Source organism: Lathyrus oleraceus, chromosome 1 (genome assembly GCF_024323335.1).
Source record: "Lathyrus oleraceus cultivar Zhongwan6 chromosome 1, CAAS_Psat_ZW6_1.0, whole genome shotgun sequence".
NCBI lineage: Eukaryota > Viridiplantae > Streptophyta > Magnoliopsida > Fabales > Fabaceae > Lathyrus > Lathyrus oleraceus.
Window position 1 is genome coordinate 450684418 of NC_066579.1, and position 15677 is coordinate 450700094.

Sequence of the window (15677 nt, forward strand, 5' to 3'; positions counted from 1 at the left end):
ATTTTATAATCAAAAACACCATGATAAAAAACTAGATAAATGACCAAAGTTTATAAAAAAAATGGATTTGGGAATGGATGGTTGCCTTTGGTCATGAATGTATGCAAATGAACTTTAGGCCAAGTGCCAAATAAAAATGAAAAAATGAAAAAAATTCAGGACCAAAATCGGGGTATGACAGTTGCCCCTATTTAAGCGTCTTCAACTAGAGAGTATGAAGCAGGACACTCTTCATATTATCATAGTGGGAGATGGTTAAATACTAAGAAGACCCGGATTTTGATCCCGAATCCCTATGACATGATGTGATATGATATGATATGATATGATATGATATGATATGATATGATATGATATGATATGATATGATATGATATGATATGATATGCATGGATGCATGATTCTTTTTTTTTTTGTAATTTTTATCTGCTAGGGATATGGTGGACCCTTGATGGGAGATGCTATTAGACATACCAAACTGTGGGGAATGCAGATGGTCCACAGGGAGACAGACAAATGGTAAAAAACAAATTTGCTGGGGAAGACAAATCCTGCTGGAGAGTCAGACACACCGGGGAGTACTCAAAGTGAAATTTGATAAACGGTACTTGGAATACAAGGGATTTCGGTAGTAAGTTCACATATGACTTACTATATCCGAATAAGAAAGAAAATGTCACAACAGGTTCAGGTATGACCTGGCAATACTAGAATAAAACACAACAAACAGGTTCATATATGACCTGACAATGCTGGGGAATATCAAGAAGTTCTGACAGCAAGTTCAGATATGGCCTAACAAACTCAGCAAAATACAAAAAGAGTGTATCAAACAGGTTCATATATGACTTGACAACACTGAAACAATCATGGAGAAAGACTCTTCAGAACAGGTTCATATATGACCTGACACTGGAATAAGGTTCAACAACAGGTTCATATATGACCTGAATAAGATTGAACAAACAAAGGGAAAAAACTCTTCAGAACAGGTTCATATATGACCTGACACCGGAATAAAGCTCAACAACAGGTCCATATATGACCTGAATAGTATTGAACAAACAGAGAAAAAATATTCAGAACAGGTTCATGTATGACCTGACACTGGAATAAAGCGCAACAACAGGTTCATATATGACATGAATAGTATTGAACAAACAGAGAAAAAAAATCTTCAGAACAGGTTCATGTATGACCTGACACTGGAATAAAACTCAACAACAGGTTCATATATGACCTGAATAGTATTGAACAAGCAGAGAAAAAAATCTTCAGAACAGGTTCATATATGACTTGACACCGGAATAAAGCTCAACAACAAGTTCATATATGACCTGAATAGTATTGAACAAAAGGAAAAAACTTCAGAACAGGTTCATGTATGACCTGACACCGGAATAAAGCTCAACAACAGGTTCATATATGACCTGAATAGTATTGAACAAAAATTGGATTTGAAAATGACTGCGAAAACCGGATGTGGGTTTAAGGGCACCAAATACAAACTGGAATCAAAGGTCAAAGGATCATAGGATCGACAACAAGACCTGAGTCAAATGAGCACGAACTACATTTCTGCTATGCATGATTTGAATTTCCTTTTATGCATGATATATGAATGATCATGATTATGAGAATGCTGACACTGGGCAGACTGGGAGTTTGTAAAGGCTTTTTATGGAAGCTCATGATTCCTTAACACTGAGAACTCAACCAAATATTTTATGATAGATGTTGCCAAAGGAGGATTCTATCCAGTTTGATAACCACAACTTTGCCAATGGGATCCTTTTGGAGGATTAATGAATCGTGCTAGCATAATTTTCGGGCACTCGTCTTAAACTCAATAGTTGTTGACGTATGGCATAATTTGTTTGAGCAGTTTGAAAGCACGAAGAAAAAGGTTCTGCCCCTCTGTGGCTCATCTTGCCCCAGTTTGTTGGGTCTTTGGAAATGTTCACCTTGAAAGTGGGTTTGGAAACAACTTTCCATGAGACTACCTCGAGATGGCTTGCCCCAAGTGTTTGAAACTTGTAATGGTCTGAACTTGGCTAACCAAATGTTGGAATGGTAGACTCTTGGTCGACTTTCCTTTGGATAGTTGGACTCATTAAGCTCTGAGGTGGCTTATCTCGGTCTAAGTCTTGAAGCAAATTACTCTTGGCGAGATGACCTTTAGGGTTATTAGCTCGAATTAACTGATGCTCAAAGTGATTTGCCCCTGACTAGACTTCTTTCACTTTATCAAGTTCCTCAACTGTATTTGGAATTTCTTGATGCTAAGTGTTGACTTGCAAATAAGATTGTTCATTCAAAAATGGTAATTTTAATTCAATGCTTATGCAAAAATTTGAAATCAGAGTTCATTGATATGAACGGGTGAAATACAGTGAACGAGTCATTGATAAGAACACAATGGTGATCAAGTTATTCACAGTATGCAAGTTGGTGCCATCACATGATTAACAAAAATCGTTTGGAGTCAAGTTAACACAACCTTGTTATAGTATGCTTTCAAAATAAACCCTGCCTCAATTAGGTCTTTTAAGGGTTGTAACGTGGTCTGGTTCACAGTTTTTTTGAAACAAAAGGATATAAGGCTCAAAATTTATTTTTACCCACCACTTCTTCTTGATGATCTCCAGTTCCTATGTTCAGTTAATTCAATACACGCATTCGACTTCCAAGAGGGTTCGAAGGTGTGATGAGGATTCAAGACGAATTTTCTTGAAATGGCAGTCACCTTATTATATTTTTTTTGTTTTGTTGAGGATTTTGGTGACCTCTTTTGATTGATTTTCTTTATCCCTAATTTTGCCTAAGTCATTTTTGTGGTGTTTGACTTAACAGACTTTTTCAATCTTTTTTTTATGCGTGTGACTGCCACATTATTGGTGGATGAGGATCAACCAACACTAATTTCATCTTTTCTCAACTTCTTCGACACTTCAACATGTGCGCGAAGGATAACATGTGGTTGAACCTAATTGGAGGATGTATATATGGACGATTTTTGAAAGATCGACTGCATGATCAAACTATCTGAACATAACTACCCTGCCCCAGGTTAAGATTAAGGGTTTTAGATCCGAAATAAACACCAACTTCTAGGCTCAAAGTGGTTGACTAGGGATTAACGCCTTATCTCTTCAGTGTTTGGGGATTTGAAACAATGCCTTACATCATCGACCAGGTTTTACTCAAAAGCATACCACAACAATTTTAGGTGTTTCGTTTTCATCATCCTCCTTCCAATCTTTGTTAACACAACGTTTTGATAAACAAAAGGGAATGAGAGGAGTATTTTTTTTTTAACATAAATGAAAAACGAGTGAATACGAATGGATTAATTCAAAAGATGCATAAACGTTTCATTAATCTTACCAATTCAAAGAAAACAACAATGCTTAACAATAATTAACAATCAACATGCAAGGAAACTACAAAGAAATGCTGAGACAGCCAAATGATTGCCAACTTTAGGGAATTGACTTCTTCAAACTTGAAGGTTGGGATCAACAAGCTTTTTGACATTGGCATGATGATCTTCAAATTCTTTTCCTTCAATCTCATCGTTGAACGCAACCCTCTTGGATCCACTACTAACTTCTCCTTTTCTTTCATTGGTATGGGTCGTGACATTGGAAATCCAAGGCGGTATCTCAATGCTCTTACCAGGAAATAATGATAGCTCATTAGCCACATCCCTGACATCTTCCTTGTGGTACAAAACCTTGAGGGGTCTCAAGCGTCCTTTCCCTTTCTCATTACCTGGCTCAGAAATCAAGGTATATGTACCTGAGCCTTCCTCCTTGAGTGCTGGTGACCTTATGTCAATCAATCCTTGCAGCTTGAGCGTAAAACTCTTGCATTCCTCGATGGAGTGCCCCATTGTTCCGGTATGGTAGCCGCACTTGATCTTCGGGTGATCTTCTTCAAAAACTAAGCTCTTTTTGTTAATCAGTCCCCGTACCAAGGCTTTTAACGCTAAGCAAGAATCCAGGTCATGTCCCAATGCCCCTTTATGGAATTCACATGTTGCATTTGGATTGTACCATGGCAGGTATGGTGACATAGGTGTGAGAGCTCGAGGGGTCACCAAAGCATTTTGGATCAGTTGCGGATAGAGCTTGCTATATGGCACCGGAATCGAGTCATTGTGATCCTTGTTCCTCTTGTTCTGATTCTGATTTTTGTTCTGAACCTGGCTTTGGTGACTTTGAGGAGCAATAACCAGAGGATGTTGATGATGACGTCTTGAGGGAGGTCTATATACTGGTAAATGAGGAGTTGCCACATAGAATTTCCCTTGACTTGGGGTAACACCAGATGGATGTGGGGTAGTAGCTCTCTTTGTTGCAGCAGTGTATATTGGGTGACCCTCTTTTCTCAACAAGACTTGCAGGGTTTCCAAGACCCATCTCATTTGGCTCTTCAAAAGATTAAGTTCCTCCTTCAGTGCTTCTTGGCTTTTCCTTAGCTCGTCCATCATCTTCTGAGACATGGTTCTTTGTTCTTCGCGTGTCAGGAATCACTTTGCTTATCATGGACAAAGGATGGATGAGTTTTTTGGTATTTTTGAGAAATGATATGAAATGCATGATGACAAATGCATATGAAATGGTATATGAATGGGTGCAATGCATGCCATGCATATTTGTGTTTTTTTTATACACGGGTTCAAAAGTCCGAGGTACTGATAAATTTGATTGCTTTTCCAAAACGGGGTTCTCACCGGGTATGGTCTAGGGCTTTGTTACAAAGGATCCCCAGAGTCATTGATTCACAAGAATGTTTGACGCTTACAGGAAATACTTTCCGGTCGTCAACTCCATCAAGGGAATCTATTCTGGGTGAGGTTCTCGTACCGACTCTTACGAAGTATTCACCTCGGGAGTCCCTACTACGCAACCATCGACTGGGTTCTAGACAGGGTACTCAGAGTCATGGATTCAAAAGACTGTTTGACGCTTACGGAAAATACTTTCCGGTCATCAACTCCATCTAGGGAATCTATTCTGAGCGAGGTTCTCGTATCGATTCTTACGAAGTATTCACCTCGGGAATCCATACTACGCAACCATCATTTCTAGTTGGCCAAAGTTTCAATGTTCTAAAAGGTTCTTAGAGTCATGGACCCCTTTGAAACATCGAAGCTTACGAGGTATACACCTCGGGCGACAATATTTGCAAAAGAATCTACTCTAAGTGAGGTTCTCGTACCGACTCTTACGAAGTATCCACCTCGGGAGTCCGTACTACTCAACCATCATCCTATCTTATGTTGTTTTTTTTCACTTCAGACTCGGGTGTAGAGTCTTTCCCACATGGTTTGCAATCAAGATCCAAGTGCCCAACACGGTGGAACCAATATACAACAAATATCAATATAACAATAAAGATATTAAAAAGCAACAAATAAGGGAAAAGCCACAAAATTAAACAAACAAAGGCACACAAACGTCCTAACTAGGCTTGACTCACTTAGGGATGGGGTATAATCCCCAGCAGAGTCGCCATCTGTCGCACCTCGAAAAAATGGGGATACGACTTCAAAGCGAAGTGCAATCGCACGCTCGCAATGATGGACTGAACAGCGTCGCCACCGAACTTTATTTATTCCTAAGAAGGAAAGGGGAAATATCGATAAAACCCAAGACAAAGAAAGGATAAGATATGGTCATCGCAACCAATATCAGGGTTCGGGAGTCGATTACGCAAGGGGAAGGTATTAGCACCCCTCACGTCCGTTGTACTCAACGGGAACCATTAGGTCAGTTGTGTGCGTTAGTGTTAGTTTGAAATGTTAGGCTTTTCGAATTATTAGGTGGGAAAGAAAGAAAAGATGAGAAGAAAAATGTTTTTGGATTTTTTGACGAAGGACTAAACCTAAGTTTTTTTTATTAGTGGGCCTGACAAGATTTAAAAAATCCTGCTCCTACGTATCTCAAAAGAGAAATCAAGGCTTACATAGTTCTGGGTAGAAAAATGTTTGTTTGTTGGTCGATTTTAGTGAAAGCTATACTGTATTAATCGACGAAAACATTGTTTTACTCAAAACAGATGAGGAGTGGACGCATACCATACATCGAACGGATTCATAAATCTACATTCGGAAAAGCGTCATTTATCTCTACTCAACAATCGTGGCCGAAACATTGTTTTGTATCACTTAAGACAATATATCTTTTATTTATGAAAAAGATTTTTGATTAATCGCACGACGGCGAGAAAGAGTTTGATTGGTTGGATGTATTTTGAGTGATGGCGAGAACTTGGATGAGCGAGATATACATCTCGAATCCTAGTCTCAGGAGTGCACGGTATACACCATGTTCCATTTCCATCTTTATTGAAAGAGGTTAAGATAGGAATTAAGTGTTTTGGAATTTGATTGAGAAAGGGTTTGAAGAAACCTCATTGACAGTTTTAGAAGATGGCGAGAGTTAAGATTGGCGAGGCATACGTCTCGAATCTTAATCTCAAGAGTGCATGGTATACACCATGTTCCATTTCCACCTTTATTGAAAAAGTTTTAAATAAGATTTAGGTATTTTAAATTTGATTGAGAAAAAGTTTGACGAAACCACATTGACAATTTTAAATGATGGCGAGAACTAAGATAGGCGAGGCATACGTCACAAATCCTAGCCTCAGGAGTGCGCGATATACACCACGTTCCACTTCCATCTTTATTGAAAAAGTGTTGAATAAGAATTGGGTATTTTGAGTTTTGTTGTGAAAATGACTTGACCCTAGATCAAGTATTGATGGACGTTTAAGAGAAATTTGGATGAGTGTTTGAGAGAAAACAAAGTGGATAAATTTGGATGATGGCGAGAGCTAGGATTGGCGAGATATACATCTCGAATCCTAGTCTCAGGAGTGCGTGGTATACACCACGTTCCACTTCCATCTTTATTGAAAAGGTCTTAACTGTGAATTAGTATTTTTTGAGTTTTTATTAGGAAAAATGGATTGACGTTGAATCAAGCATTTGATGAGAGTTTGAAAGAAATGGAACAGAATAAGAGGGAGAAATGAATTGATTTGTTTATTGAGAAAATACTCAACGTTGGATCGAGTCATTATTTTTGTATTTTTGGAAATGGTTGATTTTATTCTTGTGTTAGTATCTAACTAAACAGTCAAACAAATAAAGAAATAAAACAGTACAAAATTATTACACATCGGGGGAGTGGGATACATTTTGTCAAATGGGGATTCAAAATCATGAAATAATTAAATCGGACCCAAACAACAAATAATGCAATGTATGAGTGTAAGTGCAAGAGAACCAGCACATTGTAAGAAAGCCCAAGAGTAAGCTATGTGAGGTTGATGGCGATGCTTAAAAAGCAATCGACTTACAAGGGTATGGAAATGGGCTCGATATTGAATCGAGAAAAGTGTGATTTTAATAGTTTAAAGCGGCTTTGAATGGATGATGAAATTAAAAGAAATCAAATTTGTGTTATTAAACAATAATGAAACTATGAGTATAGGAGAAATTATAATAAAACATAAACATAAAAAAATGAATGCTAAAAGAAATAAAATGCTACATATAGGTATCGAACCCACTCCACTAAAGACTATAAAACTACCCTCTCTCCACTAGACCATTTATGATTATTTATAATTTAAACAACAACTTAGATATATAAACCAAAATAGATTAAAGTATGAATTAAAATAAAAATAAAATTGGGGTGGTCTATTTAATGGACGATTAATTAAAAAATAAAAAGGAGAAATCCCAAAAGGTGACCCTAGCTGCCTGGCTGTTGGGTTCAAAAGGTTAGGGATTGGGAACACAAAATAGCATTTAACTAAAACTAATACCAATAAACCACAGTTAATGACCACTTGAAAACTCTAAACGTTCACTTAGTAGGATTTAAAGGTCTGCTTAAAAAAGAACAAATAATGAATAAATAAATAAAAAAAAAGAAAAGGTAAGGACGCAGATAAGAGTCCCAGAACTCAATCGTCCTCCTCTCTCTATCTCACACCCCTCTCAACCTTCGTCATTCACTCTCAATCGCTCTTCGCTTTCAATCGCTCTCCTCCCTCATCGTCCTCGCGTCCTTTCAATCTCTCGACCTCTCTCACTATCAAAAACCTTAAACTTTATTTCCTCAAATCATCAAATAAAACCTAATCCTACACTTCCAACAACAAGCACTCAAAAAGGATAACAGGAGAAGGAAAAGTTCTCACATAGGTTTCACGACGGTGGTGAAAGGTGTGAAGAAGTCGGCCGGGAAATAGCTTGAGCAGCGGAGGGATGTGAGGTGCGGCGGCGAAGGTTTGTGGTGTTCTCGAAGTTAGCCTCCCTATCCAGGTATTTGATTTTGGGATTTAGGGTTTCGTTTTGAGATTTTTTTTCGACCCCAAGGTTTTTCTCCCTTCAACCGATTCTCTTCCTTCTCCTTTTATGTCCTGCAGATTTAGGGTTTGGGGATCGGCTTCTGCAAAACAGGTGTCTCTGCAAACTCCTTTTTGATGTGCTCAGTTGGGATTGGCCTTTTTGATGCTTGGATTTCGGAACGGTAAACTGAACTCATGCTTTCTCCCTCTGTTTTGTCTTAATGCCAATTTGGGATATTTTTTGAAATCTTACTGTTGCCAATGCCATGTTTTTTTACTGCAGTGAAGTCGGTGAGCTTTGATTTGATTTTGACAAGCTTGGTAATGTTGGTTGCAAGCTTGCAATAGAGCCTATTTGCTCATGCTCATAGCAGATTGGACAACAAGCATGTGGCTTTAGCTTCAAGGTATGTCACCGCCCTTCATGGCCTGGAAGTGATAATGTTTTCTGCTAGTTGTGCCCTTGGTTTGCAAAGTTGCCTTTTGGTTCAGTTACATTGCTAGTGACTAGTATGCTTAACAATTTGTAGGCACACTCCATGACAGGATCATGGCTACTGCAGGATGCTTGTCAACAGTTGGATTAAAGTTACACCAACCAAAACACCCATGCTTAGACCTGCTTCTAGCCGACAAGATTGTTGTTGCCTTATTTCAGACAGTAGAAACAATCTAAAATGGAGATTAAGGTCTCTTAATTTAAACCGCCATCTTCAACTCAATCTTTTGGTGAGGATTATAGTTAATGAGCTTGAAATCAGTAGTCACAAAAGCGTCTATATCTTTCTTCTTTGCATTGATTTTTCTGAGTTGGAAAAGGTTTTGGCAGGTTATGAAGCTGCTCCTGCAATTTTGTTGTGCTGAAATGCCATTTCAGACATCAGATCATAAACAATGGGATTTTGTTCGATACCTTCCATCGATATTCCAACTCCAACCATTGTTGAGTTAACACTTGTTCGTGCTTCAATTGGACCAGATGCTACAACATCTAATATCCCATACATCTCAATGTTTCCTGCAAAATTGTGCAGCATACACCAGATGTAAGGAACACCATAAAACTGCTCTGAGGTAATCCATATGGGTTTAACTTCAGCAAACAGATCAAGAACCACCAGATTTCCCACAGGAACAGAATGCAAAAGAGCCTTCATTTGAGGAGGTCTCCAGAACGGATCATATGTAACTAGCCATCCCTGCATTAACCAAATAGCATCATTATCACCACTCTGCATTCCCTTGAAAATTGTTGCACCTAATGAAGAAATGTACTCTGGATCATCAACGGGTGGGGTGTTCTCATCAAAGGTATCGCAGTTGTATATGTGGCTGGATCTTATGAACTGGGATGAAACCGTAATATGGCTTTGTCATGTTTCATTTATTTTGTAGGTATTGAACCGTGTTGGACATGTTGATCGTGTGGAATTAGATGCAAGGCTATGAAGTGCATTGGATGGGGGGCTGTCTGGAAGGATCCTCTTGAGTTGTGTGAAAGCAAAGTCGGCAGCTGCTTCATCAGACATTTTCTCAATGTCTTTGGCCTGCCGCCCGGCAGGCATGTAAACAAAGAACAGGGTGATCAGCAGCTTTGTGAAGATTAAGAAAGTAGCTGCATCCATAAGATGTATCGGCAACAACTCCCAGGAACTCAACATTGGGCCAAAATACATTTTTAAAAGGTAATATTATTTTATTCTCAACTCCGACCCCAATATCAGCAAACGCAGCTTCTTTCCATTCTGGAAGCTCTGGCTCAAATTTTATGATGTTTGCTTTCAGCACTCCAAGGGGTACGACAATGATAGCAGCATCAGCAACAAATGTCTTCCCATTTTCAGCAGTCACCTTTACTCCATTAAATCGCCTATCTATCTTTGTCACCCTGTGTCCCAATATTTTAATGATATGGAATCAGAATCTGCGGCAAACCAACCCTCCATTCGGCACAAATACCATTGAAGCACCTTGTGTGAAAGGCCCTCCAACCCGAGTTCTGGATTTCTTTCAAAAAAAAACAATTGAAAGTGCTTGTGAATGGACATGCCTTCACTGTGTTCCTGTCTTACATTATCCGTCTCTTGCAAAATTGTTTCAAAGATTTTACCAACTTCTTTGTATATACGATATGCTTGGGCTGAACTTATGATTTGCTTTCCACTGTTGTTGGCAGGTCTGATGTATGAACTGAAGTGAAACCATGATATGGCTTTGTTATATGGTTTTTCTGCTGGTTTTGAAATGTTTCCTTTTGTGCAGGTTACGCTGGGCCGATGATATTTGGTTCGTCCCACAGCTAGGCTGCTGTTTGCAGTTCGAGAGTTTGGTTTTGAATGATGCAGGCTTCCTGTTGGATCACCTTGTTGTAAATACTTGTTGTAAAAATAATATGCCTGTCATGTAAAACGAGTTACAGTTTTGGAATATAGCATCTGGTAGTTTAGGGATCAACATGAGATGTGATTGGTTTAGATTTGTAACAGTAGAACTCCATTAGACATTTGTGTTTTATGATTCTAATGTATCCATGGATAGTTTGTAACAAGAATTGATTGTAGCTCCAACTTTATTATGGAAAGTTCACGGCATCTACTTATGGCTTTGTCTTCTTGCTAGTGTTTATGACAGGATGTGATGCATTGTTATGCTTGAATGTTAAATGGACATGAAAGTGTACGTATGAAAATGAGTTTGGAAATGTTTGAAAGTTAAATATTATTGAATGTTATGAAATGAGTGCATGTACTATTTTGATTTGAAATGAACTATGGATTGAAAATGGATCATGTTTGGTTATAAAATGGATATGGATTTTTAGGAATAATCCAAAACTAATCTAAATGTCAATTAACATAAAATAAAAAAACCAACAAAAGCCAATTATAATCAAATTAATCTATGATTTGTTAAAACTATTTTGATATCAAATTCTAACATTTATTTGGAAATTAAAAATCAATTAGAGTTTGAATCAATAGTAAAAACACAATTAAGATTAAATTGAAATTTGGAATTAGACTTAATTTAAAATTAAAATCAAATTGAAAATTAAAAAGTCAAATAGTTAGAATCCATTTTATAATCAAAAACACCATGATAAAAAACTAGATAAATGACCAAAGTTTATAAAAAAAAAATGGATTTGGGAATGGATGGTTGCCTTTGGTCATGAATGTATGCAAATGAACTTTAGGCCAAGTTCCAAATAAAAATGAAAAAATGAAAAAAATTCAGGACCAAAATCGAGGTATGACAGTAACCTTATTCAGTTGTCTGTAATCCACATACAACCTCATAGTACCTTCTTTCTTCTTAACTAACAAGACAGGTGCACCCCACGGTGACACACTCGGACGAATAAACTTCTTATCAAGCAAATCCTCTAGTTGACTCTTCAACTCTTTCAACTCAGATGGTGACATCCGATACAAAGCCATCGATACCGGAAAATCACTAACCTCATCAAGAAACACTTCAGGAAAATCACGAATAACTGGAAATTTACCCACTGTTCCGTTTTCCTTAAGCTTCAAACTTGCCACCAACATAAACACTTCGGCACCATCTCGCACAGATTCATTCACTTGTTGAGTAAACAAGAATAAATCACCTTCCTTCTCTGGCTCAAGAAAAAGAACACCTTTCGCAAAATAATTGATATAGACATGGTTGGCCCTCAACCAGTCTATTCCCAAAATAACATCAAGTTGACTCAATGGAAGACACACTAAATCAACTTCAAAATCTTTATCACAAATATTCAATGGACATTTCAAACAAACAGATGAAGTAGTCACTGAACCCATAGTCGGAGTATCAATAACCATCTTCTTGCTACACCAACCAAACAACTACAATAACAAGGATTGCTAAACAAATCGTATCGATTGTGTCATACACACAAATCAGATACAACGGAATTAAACAAATTCACAACCTGGCCGAAACCGTGCTTTCATACCACTAATGTAACACCCCCCAAACTACTACTACTCAAATATAGCATACAATTGCATAATCAGAGTAAATTAAAGCATGCATACACCAGGGCATCACATTTATTTCTGCCAGAAACAACACATGCCATGGTCACATACAAGTAACACGAATTATAAATCAAAACCAAATAACCAACATGCAAACTCACACAGCGGAATAACATCTCTCTTCATAAATGGCAAATAGTGATGACTCTCATAAATCATCTACCATAAATATCATTTTAGGCTCTAAGGCCACTCAACATCAAAACCAACATATCCAAATAAAAAGTAAAAAAGAGCACAACAATATCTCCCAACATCAAAACACATACAAATAATCCCATAAACACAAGTGTTACATGACTAGAGCACTATAGACTACCTAGTGTAAACACAACAAGAACTAGCCTCCGAATCTAATCCTTGTGCGAAATACCACTATCTCTGATACCTGAGCGATGTCGCGATAGAACATCATTCCAACAGCAGGGTGAGAATTCAAATTATTATAGAAAAACATAATAATATGAAATGTATAACAAACATACATATATTATTAGAATTCGTCACGCTTCATACCAACATGCATCATATCATCTTATTAAAGAATCACATGTTTACCATCATACAACATGGCTAAGCAATCCACAAGTATTCATTTATAACTACTAAACGATGTACAAAAGTCACATTTCACAACATATCAATTTCATGTACATATTATCATTCATCATCATTTACAAATCATCATAAAATATGTATACAACTTTCACATGATTCCATAATGTATACAAGTCACCATTTCATCACATATATCACAAATATGCACACATATCACATCAATAACACATCAACAATTCATATTAAATGGATCATCTAAAATCCATGTATATGCATACCTACCAAAATCATATCCACACAATCATATCACATAACCACACAAACAACAATTCACACCGACACGTGCGACTCAATGTGTGACTCAATGTGATATGCATGTGGATCCCATCCGTTATCATTTCCGACTTGTCGAGCGTCTCCCAAATAAATTAGATAACCACCTCTAAAGCTCGATTCAGCCTTTAGCTTTTAAACCCCATTTGGCGTTAGGTTTGGGACAAGCAAATAATTTACGCGAGATTACCCAACATTGCCTCTTTCATAGACTCATGCTAGTGTAAGTGTGAAACAACAATAAGACTCATGCAATTAAGACGATCACAACCCCTTAATCATACATAAGCATACCACATCCAACATTCGCACAACATACACCTAACATGACCTCAATCCTAAACAATACATCAAATAACATTCATCATCTCATCACAACACATTAACATAAAGCAAACAAGTCAATTCATGTTATTCATCAAATTCACCAATTCACATAATCACATATATAATTTCAAGTATTTTTCTTCATAAAATCCATCTAAAAATCATCCAATACATGCCAAACAATAGAAAACATGTCATTCACATTCACCACACATACAACATACATCCATATTAAGATTCTTTTGATAAAATATTAATCTACTATTATCAAAATGAACATCACGTTATAGATAATATTCTTAGCTTCATAACAGTCCAAACGGCACCTCAAACGGAGTTACGGTTTAAAAGTTATTGAATTTACAAGTTTTTCAAAATGTTGTCGAAACCAGAAAATTTGTTGTTGCAAAAATGCTGTCAAAATTCAGAAAATTTGCTGTTGCGAAAATGCTGTCAAAAACCAAAAGAACTGTTGTTGCGAAAATGCTGTTGTCCAGCACAAATTTTCATCATAAAACCACATTAATTCATCATTTTTCATGAAATAAATAGTTATACAACCTATATATATCATATAGCAACTATTAGGATAATGGAAACAAGATTCTAAGCTCCACAAATTTTCACCAAAATCCTAAATCAACCATTTTCAAGTGAAACTCAAACATACAATTATACACCTAATCATGCTCTATACACATACCTATTCATAAAATTCAATATAGAAACATCATAGCATAACATAAACATCAATTTCATGGATTAAAACATAAACAAATGTTAGGGTTTCTCAAAAATCAAAATCCCCAAATCCTAAGTTCATGATATCTAATCCACATACATTACATATATTATGTTTATCCATAACCACTTGAAATCCCATCCTTACCTTAGTATAGATGAAATCTCTAGGTCCTTCTTCTTCTAGTTTCCTCTTTTCCTCTTTCTCTTCTATTCTCTTTTCTTCTCTTGTTTTACAAAACTAACTCTAATCTCTAAAATCCTTACTTTTTTTAACTCATAATGGGCTTAACCCACTTATCCACCCATTCTAATTAATTAGGTCCATTACTAGACAATTGCTATTTCTACTCATAAAATTTAATTATTCAAATAACACATATATTCAAATAATTCAAATAATCAGCAAAACACATATTTAATTAATTATCACACCAAATAATGATTAATTAAAAATAAACACCTAATAAATAAATATGGAAATTAAATCAGGGTGTTACATGATACACCTCATGTGGCCTGGCTCTAGGCACTACAACCTATAAGCTTTGACTCTTTCAGGGTATCTAAGGAACATACATTTCAGAGCTCAAGGTTCGACCTTGTATTGACTAATGTGAGCATAGGGTAAGCAGTCAAATACTTTAAGTCTGTCGCGATTAGGTGAGTGTTTCGATCAGACATCTTCAGGTGTTTTCATCCCAAAAGTTATCGAGGGACACCTATTTATCATGTAATGACTTCCTCATCCCAAAACACTTTCTTCAATCTTGCACTAACTAACATGCACCTCACTCGTTCCAAAATGTTTCGATTAAATCTTTCAGCCAAACCATTTTGTTGAGAAGTACATGCAGTAGTTTTGTGCTTGGTAATACCAGACGCAACACAATAGTTGTTGAAAGCCTCATTACAAAATCCCCATAAAGTTATTTATCAACTATGAAAGCAAATTAAATAAGGGGGGATTAAAAAGAAGGGGCATCAGCAGACCTCTGCAGCGGGGCTGTGGCTTCAAAGTTGACCGGATAATGTGTTTGATGGTGGGGCGACAATGGACAGTGGCGGCGCGCCGCGATCAGAGAGATGGAAGTTGGCCGCACCTAGTTTTCGCTTTTGGGTTCGTTTTTGTTTTAAGCTTTTCTTAAAGAAAAAAATACATATTAACACGTGGCTTATTATTGGCTGTTTGATTTATCAGGCAAAGAAAACTAATCCAAAGATGTGTTTTCATTTTTTTTAAAACTGAAACATGTACGATTTTGAATAGAGTATAGTGTTGGATGCATTTAT

The 15677-nt window shown here is 36.9% G+C and overlaps 1 protein-coding gene and 1 long non-coding RNA gene across 2 annotated transcripts in view; one reads left to right on the top strand and one right to left on the bottom strand.

Annotated features, from left to right (window-relative positions):
- Window positions 1-15447, bottom strand: part of LOC127083122 (WD repeat-containing protein 55) — a 76832-nt gene extending 61385 nt beyond the window's left edge. The window contains exon 1 of the mRNA XM_051023375.1: window positions 15378-15447. The gene's annotated coding sequence lies outside the window, so the exon portion shown is untranslated. The remainder of the gene's footprint in view (window positions 1-15377) is intronic.
- LOC127083146 (uncharacterized) lies at window positions 7983-8980 on the top strand. Its single transcript, XR_007788332.1, has 4 exons — window positions 7983-8350; window positions 8455-8558; window positions 8660-8783; window positions 8907-8980. It is a non-coding gene; the product is annotated as an uncharacterized LOC127083146 (long non-coding RNA).
- Window positions 15448-15677: the final 230 nt, after the last annotated feature.